Here is an 11,637-nt window from a genome sequence, read left to right as displayed (position 1 = left end):
TATATATAATATATATTGTATGTATAATGCCCTTCAACAGGATTGCTATAAAAAACAAATTTTAAAATTCCCTAACTTTTTTAGATTTTCCAGACGAAAATGGAAAATTTTCCATGTAGTAATATACGAAGGCAAGTCAATAAGTTCTTAGAAAATCTGTCAGAGGGCACTCGCAGCCATGTCACTTACTTTTTGACAAGTAGCATCTTTCAGCTGATTACTATCAAATTTTGAGCGGAATCATCGCGTGATTTCATTTCTATAGACGATTAAAGCGAACAACCTTTGTATTTTTTGCAAAATGGAAAAAAACGAGTTTCGTGCAATGATCAAACATCTACATATGAAAGATTTAACGCCGAAAGAAATTAAAGCCGAGTTGGATAATGTTCATAGCACATCTGCACCAGCGTTTGCTGTATACAATTGAGTGAATTTAAACGTGGTCGTACATCCATCTATATGTATCTCGTTCAGAACGTCCAATTGAGGTTACTACACCAGAAATCATCGATAAAATCCACGATATTGTTTTGACTGATTGACGAGTAAAAATACGCGAGCTTTTGAGGCCACAAGCATATCACATGATTTCAATTTTGCACGAACAGTTGAGTATGAAATCGGCAAGATGGGTGCCGCGTTTGCTCACTGAGCATACGCGCGATCGTGTGACGATTTCAAAACAATGTTTGAACGTTTGGTTACGTTTTTCAACGTAATCCAGATGAATTTCTGCGTCGATTCATTACTATGGACGAAACATGAATCCATTACTTCACCCTCGAGATGAAGAAACAGTCAAAATAATGGACTTCATCGGGTGAACCAGTTGCGAAGAAGGCGAAAACCATAAAGTCGGCCGGAAAGATGATGGCCGTAGTTTTTTAGAATTCATATTGATTACCTTCCGTTGAAGCAAATGATCAATGACGATAAGCCGCAGCCTTATTGGACCGTTTCAACATTTTAAAGAAAAAACCCCATTTGGCGAAGAAAAAAGTGCTCTTCCATCATCCATCAATGCACGAATTCACACGTGTTTGACACCGATGGCCAAATTCAACGAATTCCGCTACGATTTGCTTCCCCATTCAGCATATTCGCCAGATTTAGTCCCCTGCGAATATTTCCTGTTTCCAAATCTGAAGAAATGATTCGGAGGAAAAAGATTCATTACCAGAGAACAGCTCATCACTGAAACAGAGGCTTATTTTGAAGGATTTATTTGGATGGCTTGAAAAAATTGGAGAATTGTTATATCGAGCTGAAAGGAGATTATGTTGAGAAATAAAAATGAATCGATAAAAAAAATGTATTTTACTATGTTTTTCTAAAAACTTATTGACTAAAATATGTAAATTTTTAATATTTAGACTCAAGGATTATAGGAAAAAAGCTAGTCTATATTATTAAAAACAAAAAAAGCTTAGTAGCTTAGTACAATTTGGGTACCAATTCAAACCAGCAAAAAATAAATTAGTTTTGAAAAAAGATATAGTTATAATAAAAAAGAGGGATCAAATAAAAATACTGAATAAAATATAAAATTTAATTATTTTATTAAAATCGTTTAAAGTGCGCTAGTTTTGAATGTATTTAACTATAAACGTTAGATATATTTAAAAAAATAAAAATAACAATTATTTGAAATAAAAGCATTTAAGATAATAGTTATCAAATTTCGAAATTCCAGACTTTACATTTTTCTCTGACTTTTCCCAGTTTTCCAAGTCTGTGGCAACTCTACTTCAAATATTAGCATAACTAATATTGGACATAACTATTTTGATCAGCACGATTTGATTATGATTCAACCATGATATCAGGCGATTTCTAACATGATTCAGATATAGTAACCAAAGTATATCAAACTGTACCAGAATATTCTGGTACGCGTGTTTGATCATTACTGTCATTAGACAGTAGTAGATTTAGATATTAGACAGAGGTGAGACCAGCTGTTTAATACGTGTTTATTTTCTGTCTCTTCTATATATCACGATATTAGAGTAAGAAATTATTTTTAAAAGAGCATATCGAATATTTGTTTATAAAAAATCAAGTTTTAGCGTAATAATTGTACAGGTTATCAGAATAAGCTGCATTCCCTATTAACATCTATCAATAATAACCTTGGTATATACTATATGTATCAAACTGATCACTAAAAATCGTATAAATACAAGGATATACTCATTCGGTAGTAAATTACTGCGCAGGAATTTAGAATAGTGGAGATGTCATCAAACATACATCATCATTGACTGTTTCCGGAACGATTAGAGCAGATTCAGCGTGAAATATGGCCGCTTAACGATTAATAATAAATTATACAAGGATTATAAAAGCCCTAAAGCTCTTAGCTGAGATAAGTATTGACTCTGATTTGCTCTTATCAAACCTAACAGCGTCTATATAGGATCCAGGAAGGAAGACTTAAGGAGACTCCACTTACGTAATAAAAGCGATTTTGCGTTTCGATTCTCGACATCTCGCAGCACTTGTTGTTACTTTGTAATCTTGCGCGTAGTGAGTGCGTAGTTAAATTAGCTATGATAAGAAGAAAGAAACAAGAAAGAAAGATCTTTCTTCCTGAAACATTTTTATCTTCGATTTCCGAAGAAATCATGAATCTGAATGTTTAAAGTATATATAACTTTTAAAGACAACAAGGAGGAGAACAATTGCCATTGTGTAATGCTCGGTTGCAAAACAGGATATAAGGACATAAGAAGGCATACGAAAAAAAAATTGAATTCTTTTCAGGTTATGCATTCTGTTTTAATTCAAAGTTTTAGCTTCCAAAGGGTCTAAAACAAGACTCAAGCTACGTTCCAAAATTGAGTGCCTATACTGAAAATTTATAATGCACGCGACGTAAATTGGAAATAATTAATTTCAAGTTTATTTTCTGATTTGATTCTTGTAGTATACAGAATAGTTTAATAGACATGCGCGAACAGCGAATTGCGATATTTCTAGCGGAATTTGTCCGATCTTCCCATTTTCCGGTGGCCGGTGAGCTCACAGGCGAGGACAGACTAATGTTTAATATTATTATTAAGCTAAGTTAAGCTAAGTTTGCGATCTTGCGTCTAAGGTGCAAAACTATTAATATTATATATCATCAATATGCACATTATTGGATTCAATATTTTATTCTCAAAAACATATAATTGTTGATCAATCATTAAGCTTAATTAATTATATCTAGATTGTACACATGGCTATCGTGTTTGTTTCACAATTAAAATTATTGTTCTCTCAAATCAATTCTGTAGCTACAATTATTAGTGTAGCTAGAAACATTCAATGATAGCAAATATTCTAACTCTAACATATTACATAGGAACACGAAGCTCCAAATTTTGACAGGTTATAGGCTCAGACCATGCAGTTTATAATAATTGATAAAATAAAGATTGTAATAAATACAAAAGAAATTATAAAATTACATAAAGTAAAAAATATATTTGAAGCTGAAATCAGTGATAAAATATTGATTGTAAAAATTTGTAAGTAAAAGTGATTTTAATATTGTGCATACCGGAAAAAAGAGCAATATTGTAAGATTAGTATTTAAGAGATGTGAATTTGTTGCTAAAGTTCAATATCAAGAAAGGTATTATACTATTGTTAAAAATAGATAAATGTGAAAGTAAAATTAAAATAAATATTAAAAATAAATACGAAAATAAAACTGATATTAAAAGTATTGAAAATAGAGCAATAAACGCGGAAGTAAAAACTAATATATAAAGTCAAAATAGTAGAGCAAGTTTAAGTCTTTAAATTTTTTTTTGATTGTCCCTTGTTCAATATTAAAATGTCGAATGTATAAAGATGCATCAAATGTAAAAAAATTAACTTTTATGAAAAGGATTATCCTATCTGAAAGTTCCAAATTGAAATAGTTTTTCGAGTATATAATTTATACAAGATAGTAATTACAAATAAGCTAGTTGAGGAATAAACAGAAAAATGGAAAAAGAATGACGCTATTGCACAAAAGTTAATTGTAACAATTGTAGACAAAAGGCCACTTTTGCATCTTCTAAACTATAGTACTATTTTCGAGATTAGACGAAAATTAAAGTCATATTGTGTGATAACGAACAATAGAAATGTAATTTGTTGCAGAATTTTTACAGCTCTTTTGACGAAAGTATTGATATAACATATATCAGCAAATTAAAGAACTTGTCAAACAGACTGAATACCTTAAAAGTTTTGGATAATAGCATCATTCAAAGATGTTAGCAACATTGCCAGAAGAATAGTCACTTTGTAAGTGCCTGGGAATCTTCTGAGTCTGTAAATCAAACTTTAGAAAACTTGACCGCTGATTGCGGAAAAGATAAGAATGAAAGCAAGGCAATCTGAAGAAAAGGCAACTGCGTTTAAGGTAGCAGATAAGGAATACTTCAAATGCAATAAAGTAGATCATTTCTTGAAAGATTGTAGAGTTAAAAAGGAAATTATATACATTAACGGATATCGCGCTGATGACCTTGACATATGTTGTCAAGGTCATGACCCTGAGTGACCTCCGACAGGTTTTAGGTGGTGGTCGTCATTCGTTAAAAAGTTATTAACAAAAAAAGTTCAATTATATAACACGAGAATTCCCTGCTTTAAAATATATTTGATAGTCGTGCACCATAGGAGATGCCGTGTCGACGACCGCGACTTTGACATATGTTGTACAATTATGAAAGTAAACAGTACAATTATGGAAGTCCGGCATCTTTGCAGGAGGGGGGGGGGAAAGGGAGGTGAAAGTCCTGCGCCCCTTTGTAGAGAGAGAGGGGGATGAGAGTCGCTTCGCGTGGAAAGTAGAGATGCTGAAATAAAATAATAGTTATATGAATACATATTTATTCTTCTAGTGTTGTAATTTATTCTCTAACGAAAAGATATCACATAAATTAGACCTTTGAGTCTAAATATCTTAGAAACTATAAGAGACCGCCACCTAGTTGCTAAGACAAAGTACTTAGAATCATGACCTTGACAATATATGTCAAGGTCAAGGTCATCGGCGTGACTCATTAATATGTATAATTACCGCTAAAAATAACGTAATTGGAAAACAGATTAGGTGTTTTCGTTGTAATAAGCTAGAACACATGGAAAAGACGTTTCGCAAAGGAAAAGGACTCAGACAAGAAACACGGAAGGTTGCAATATTTGCAAAAAAAACACTGACAAAGATTACTATTTTAGGAAAGACAAAACAGCTAAAAAAATTGAAGTCGAAGATAAGGTGTCATTTTTAATAACAAATACAAATGAGGAGATTCAGGAATAACAACCAATATTACAAACAGAAAAGATAATTTCAAGAAGATAAATTCAAAAATTGGAATAGCTAAGCTTAATGAATTGATGATAGCAGAAGAAACAGGATCTGTAGAATTCGAGAGATGTAAATTGAAAGTAGTATACATTCCGGAATTGAGTAAGAACTTGCTATCTGTAAGTGTTATTACAAGTAGCAATAGTAAAGTACTTTTTGAAAAAGACGAAATAATAATTAGCTAAAATAAAATTATGTTAAAAGGCAATAAACTAAAAAATGATTTATTTCAAGTTCAAGGATGAAAAATGTTGAAAGCGAAGAGATCATTTAACGGATAATACTATTGACAAATTGGAATTGTAGCATAGGAAGATGGGCACATAAGATACGATAGTTTTAAAGATCTAAACAAGATAAGTCAAGGATTGGACTTTTCATTAGCTGAATTAAATAGAACTAGAAAAGTTTGCAAAGTTGGCAAAACATTCAAAAACTAAATTTAAAAATGAGAGAGTAAGAGCGAAAAGACCTCTGTAAATCATTCATACAGATTTGTATGATCTCATAAGTCCGAATATCTGGGACGATAAGAAATATTTTATTACTATTTTATACTTTAATGGATGATTTTGCGATGGTGTATTTGCTGCAAAGCAAACAAGAAGCTGCTGAGAAGAGACTACGTTAAGATGAAAGCAAAGTGGAATCTCAAAGTAGCGAAAATAAGATGCGATGGAACAGAATTTATTAACAGAAGTGTAAATGAATGCTAAAGGAAAAGATATAAAGCTTGATGCTACTGTTTCACATTTCGCAATTAAACAGAAGAGCTGAGAGATTCAATAGAATATTGATGGAAAAGGTCAGAGTTTTGTTATTTGATGCTAACTTAAATAAAGTGGGGAGAAGCCCTTTATACAGCAACTTATTTGTTTAACAGATCTCCCACAGAAACTTAGAGTAATATCATACGAAATGTGAGAAGAGAGGAAACTAAATTTGACTGATCTACAAATTTCAACCGCTTAAGTCTTAGATCCTAAAAAAGGCTGGATAAAAGAAGTACTGAATATCAGTTATTTTATTGATTATGCTCTAAATAGATTGTGAGATAAAATAAAAAGAAAAATAGTACTAACAAGAGACATAAAATTTTTGTTGACAGATAAATCAAGAGAAAGAGTAAAAAATTATTGGATTTATTAGATAAAAAATTATTGGATTTATTAGATAAAAAATTATTGGATTTATTAGATAAAACGATGAAGATTTAGAAGAGGAAATTAATGAAGATGATGAAAAATAGTCTAAGTAATGATTCAGATGATTCTTTCAGAGATGCTGATGATGGAATGGAAATTAGACACGATTTAGAAAATAATATTGTAGAAGAATATTGTAGAACAAGAAACAGAAGACAGTCAAGTAACAGAAATAAGAAAATCAAATAGAATAAGTAACCGGAAAATTGAAGAACTATATCTATCTAACGATAAATAAAGAAGTTGTGATAGGTTCATATAAAAAGAAATGTCTGAAGTAATAGAAGAGGAAAAAGAATCATTAAAAAAAAAACAAAGTTTGGGAAGTATTGGATGAAAATTCAGTTGAAATTAAAACAGAAAAAAATCGTTGCACTGCAAGTGGATTTTTAGAATAAAACAGGATGGTAAATATAAGGCCAGATTGATGCCAGATAGTAAAAGGCTGTGAGCAAAAATATTAGGAGAGAATGTTCTAAATCGGACCGTGTTCCAAATAGAACCTTTTTAATTTAAACGAATATGGTTAAGCAGATTTGCGTGCTATTTATAATGTAAAGTTCTTATGAGACACCAAACATGCGACAGCAGTTTGACAGTTCTTTGTCATAACGTTCAGCATTAACGTTCTAGAATAGAAGCAAATATGTATTTTCAGCTATCGTGCAAAAAATTTTTTTAAAAAAGAAAATCTTTAAAATTTAAAAAACGTTAAAAATTTGAAAGATAATTGATTTAAGATAATATATATAATAATTAAAGAATGTAGAATTCAAAAATATGAAATGTTTTGTGATCATTTTTGCGATTTATTGTAAAATTTGTTCTAAAAGTTCAAAAGGATCCGTGTCCAAATCGGACCTACAGTACAGTAGATAACAACAGGCATTTATCCATTGGATCCTGACGTTTTCCAAGAAATTGATTTCCTGTCCAGTTCAGTAATTGATCGGCCAATCGAATATAGTGAGATAAAAGTGAATTTGAATGAAATACTGTAATCCATTTGTTTACTTCCAAAAGCGCCTCCACGTAAAAATATTAGTTGGGGACGAAAAGCAATTATTTTAACTGATGATGCTGCGATTGAAACTATTGCTGTAAAGGAAGCAGTAAAACAATGCCTCAACCAAAAAAAAAAAAAAAAAAAACGAGACCAAGAAACACTAAAAAGTTAAGTAAGTTAGCTAATTCATGAAAGAAAGAAGATTCGCCACAACTTGATCGTAGTGATGATCGATCTGGTCTAAGGAATATTAAAGCAATAAAATATCATGAATCATCAGACTCAAATTAATTGAATTTTTTATTGATTTCAATTCTAATAATATAAACTGTCAGTAATTTTTTTCTGAATAAAATTTTTATGTTTAACTATCAAGTTGCTCGTTTTTGCTTAATACTAACAAAAATAAATTAAAATCTTGTAAATTTCTATCTAAAAGTCCATAAAAATAGGAAGGTCCGATTTGAACCAATAGTTTGGAACCAATAGTTCCAAATCGTACCCGAAAAATCGTTTTTATCTTTTCCATTATAGTTCAACACAGGTGAGAGATATGTCAAAATATCTAAAATAAAAATGAAAGGAATTAAATGATCTTTCCAATGGCATTTTTTTAATGATCGAACTTTATCTACGTTCTACCTTGTAGAGAGCAAAAATTGCAAATAGATCTGATTTAGATCATTCTTCCCTATATTGATTATCAGGAAACATACAGTCCCATAATCAGTCGTAGCTCTGAGGAGCTCTGTTTTCGCTATTGCTACAGTCAAGAATTTTGAAATCATATCTTTTGACATAAAACCAGTCTTTTTATGTAGCGAATTGAACGAAGATATTTACATCTACCGGATAGATATAAGATATCTACCGGAAAGATGTAACTATGAAAGGAAGATTGGAGAAAGACTAAAATTGGAAAAAACATTGTATGGTTTAAAACAGGCTCCTTTTAAATGAAATATTAGATTCACTGAATTTTTTAAAAAAGCAGGTTTTAAAATTCTTGACTCAGAACAAACTGAGAACTTGCTTGTTCAAAAGAATTGATAGTGACATATTTTTGGGCATTTATGTTGTTGAGGATGGTCTGTTAATAGATAGCGATATTGATAAAGGAATAAGATTCTAAGACAATTAAGCAAAGAATTTTAAATTAAAATTACAAGAGATACGAATATTTATCTCGGATTTGAAGTAACCAACAATGACAATTGTTGTTTTCTGTCCCAAAGAAAATATATTTTACCACAAAGTGGCATGGAAAAAGTCAAGACTATCAAAGTTCCCATACTTCCAAGTAAGCAAGTTAATTTAATTCATGTCTTAATTTAATTCATACTCTTACAAAGAACAAATTTGCAGTGTAGTTTGCTTTCTATATAAAGACTATAATAAAGAATGTTTTTCCATATTTTATTTATGTTCTTTTCATTATGTTGTAGTCATTATCTCTAGTTAGATTCTTAGGATGTTTTTGTATCTCTATGACTTCTCTATATTTTCTTGGAAAATATAGAGAATATGATGTAATGTTGACTATTGTGGTCATGTTGACTATCGTTTTGTCAAACAGTATTTGATATTCTGTTTCGATGTTGTGATAATACTGACTGCGTGTTTTAGTCTGACATTACGTTGGTGTTTTTTTATCCATAGGTTGACCATTTTCTCAGTTTCTCCAATGTACACTTGCCCGCAGGAACAAGGTATTTTGTATACTCCTGCGGAACTGAGTGGAGGTCTTTAATCTTTAGGATTTCTTAAGATTTATTCTATCTTTTTGGGTGATTTAAAGTTCGGATATTGTGTTTGTTTAATATCCTGCCAATTCCATCTGTTGTTCCTTTGACATATGGAAGAAAGAATCCTTTTGTCTGGTTGTGTGTCAGAGACCATTTGCACGTTTATTAATTGTTTGTTTTAATTGTCTCAAGACAACGGTTTCTATATCCATTTTTCCCATATGTCAAAGAAACAGCAGATCAGATTGGCAGGATATTAAACACGTTTTTGAGGAACGACCAATTTCCCCCACCCCTCTTCTCACCCAATTCTCTTCTTTCCCTCACCACTCCAACAAGTAACGTAATATAAAAATGGCTCGCAGGAACAGCTACTCAATGGCTGTTCCTTGTTCTGATGAAGTGGACATCGAGAATGGATCTCAACACGGAGAAATGCATAATCTTTATATAATTTGCTTTATGCTTCTATAAATACAAGGCCAGATATAGCTTTTGCGGTGAATTATGTAAATAGATTCATTGAAGATCCTATGCAAGAAAATATCACTGAATTCAAACACGTTTTGAAATATCTTGCTGAGAATATAGATCAAGGAAAAAAAGATGGAAATATTAGACTATTGGAAACATACATCGATGCTGATTTTGCTGGAGATCAGGAAACAAGAAAAAGTACTACTGGATATATAATTTTCTACGCAGGTAGACTAAGCTGGTGTTCCAGGAAACAACCTGATATCACTCAATCTACAACAGAAGCAGAGTATATTGCAGCAGCTGAATGTTGCAAAGAGCTGTCTGTTTGAAATCACTATTGGAAAAATTGTTAAATGTAAATATTGTGAAATTACTTTAAATATGGATAATCAGAGTGTTTTAATTAAAAATGGCATAGAAAAATGGCAAATAAAAGAAGCAAGCATATAGATATTAAATTTCGATACATACATGAACTTGTAAGAGATAAACTTGTAAGAGATAAAATATTTTAATAAAATCCGACTGCTGAAATGTTACTGCTGATTTGCTTACTAAGCCATTGAGAACTACTAAGTTTTTGTACTTAAAAGAAAAGTTTGTTAGCAAACTTGATACGAATTAAGGGAGAGTGTTGGAAATAATTAAGTTTGTTTTCTGATTTGATTCCTATATATATGTAGAATAGTTTAAGAGACATGTGGGAACAGCGAATTGCAATATTTCTAGCGAAATTTGTTCCGATCTTCCCTTTTTCCGGTGGCCCTCACAAGCGAGGATAAACTAATGTTTAATATTATTAAGCTAATTTTGCGTCTAAGATTGGTGCAAAATTATTAATATTATATGTCATCAATACGCACATTATTGGATTCAATATTTTATTCTCAGAAATATATAATTGTTGATCAATCGTTAAGCTAATTGATTATATCTAGATTATACACGTAACTATCGATATTTGTTTCACTGATATTAAAATTATTGTCCTCTTGAATCAATTCTGCAGCTACAATTATTTGTGTAACTAAAAAACATTTAATGATAGCAAATATTCTAACACTGCATGGAGCTCCGAATTTTGACACTGTAGCATTTTCAGTGCTGACAGTAAATTTGAAGCACAACCTCAGCAATCATGCAGACAAAATCGTCTTCACGTAGGAATTAAGTTAAGCCTTAAACACAATGCGAAGGAATAGCAATAACACGAATATAGTGTTATAGAAATAACACGATTTCAACCTATCATTGTATATTTCAGTGCATCTGATTTCTGATAGGTTGAAATCATGTTATTCCTATCGCTATCGCTATTCCTTCCCATTATATTTATATACGTATACATATATATAAATATATAAAATATATTTCTATATATCTATATAAAATATGTAAAATATATTAAAATTTTCAATATTTTCCTAAGCGATTAATGATCTCTTATTTATTAGTGACCGATACGTTACTAAAGCTATATTGGACGCACATGCATCTGAAACCCGACTTGATTAACCAATCGGAAGAAAGAATTTTACTAATTGACTAATCAAAAAATGCTTCGAAGCATTCGTAGTGGCAACTCGACCACACCTTTTATCAGTTGACTATATCGTTGACTCTGATTTTCTTTTATCAATTTATTAAATACAATTTAAATCATTTTTTATTATAATTTTTAATAAAATAATAATAAGGCTCAATAAAATTAAAAAGCGAAAAGGAAAAAGACTATAAGCCTAAGATTAATCTCTATAAATTAAAATTGAGATTAAAATTTAGTAAATAAACATGTTAATAATCATTTAAAGAAAAACTTTAATTTACCGATAATAAACA

General features: G+C 30.8%; 1 protein-coding gene across 4 annotated transcripts in view; it reads right to left on the bottom strand.

Annotated features, from left to right (window-relative positions):
* LOC108690571 (GRAM domain-containing protein 1B) overlaps positions 1-11,637 on the bottom strand; it is a 33,192-nt gene that overhangs the window by 11,649 nt on the left and 9,906 nt on the right. The window lies entirely within an intron of this gene.

Source organism: Atta colombica, unplaced genomic scaffold, assembly GCF_001594045.1.
Source record: "Atta colombica isolate Treedump-2 unplaced genomic scaffold, Acol1.0 scaffold33, whole genome shotgun sequence".
Taxonomy (NCBI): Eukaryota; Metazoa; Arthropoda; class Insecta; order Hymenoptera; family Formicidae; genus Atta; species Atta colombica.
The sequence above is the reverse complement of the archived record's forward strand: the minus strand, read 5'-3'. Positions and strand labels throughout refer to the sequence as shown.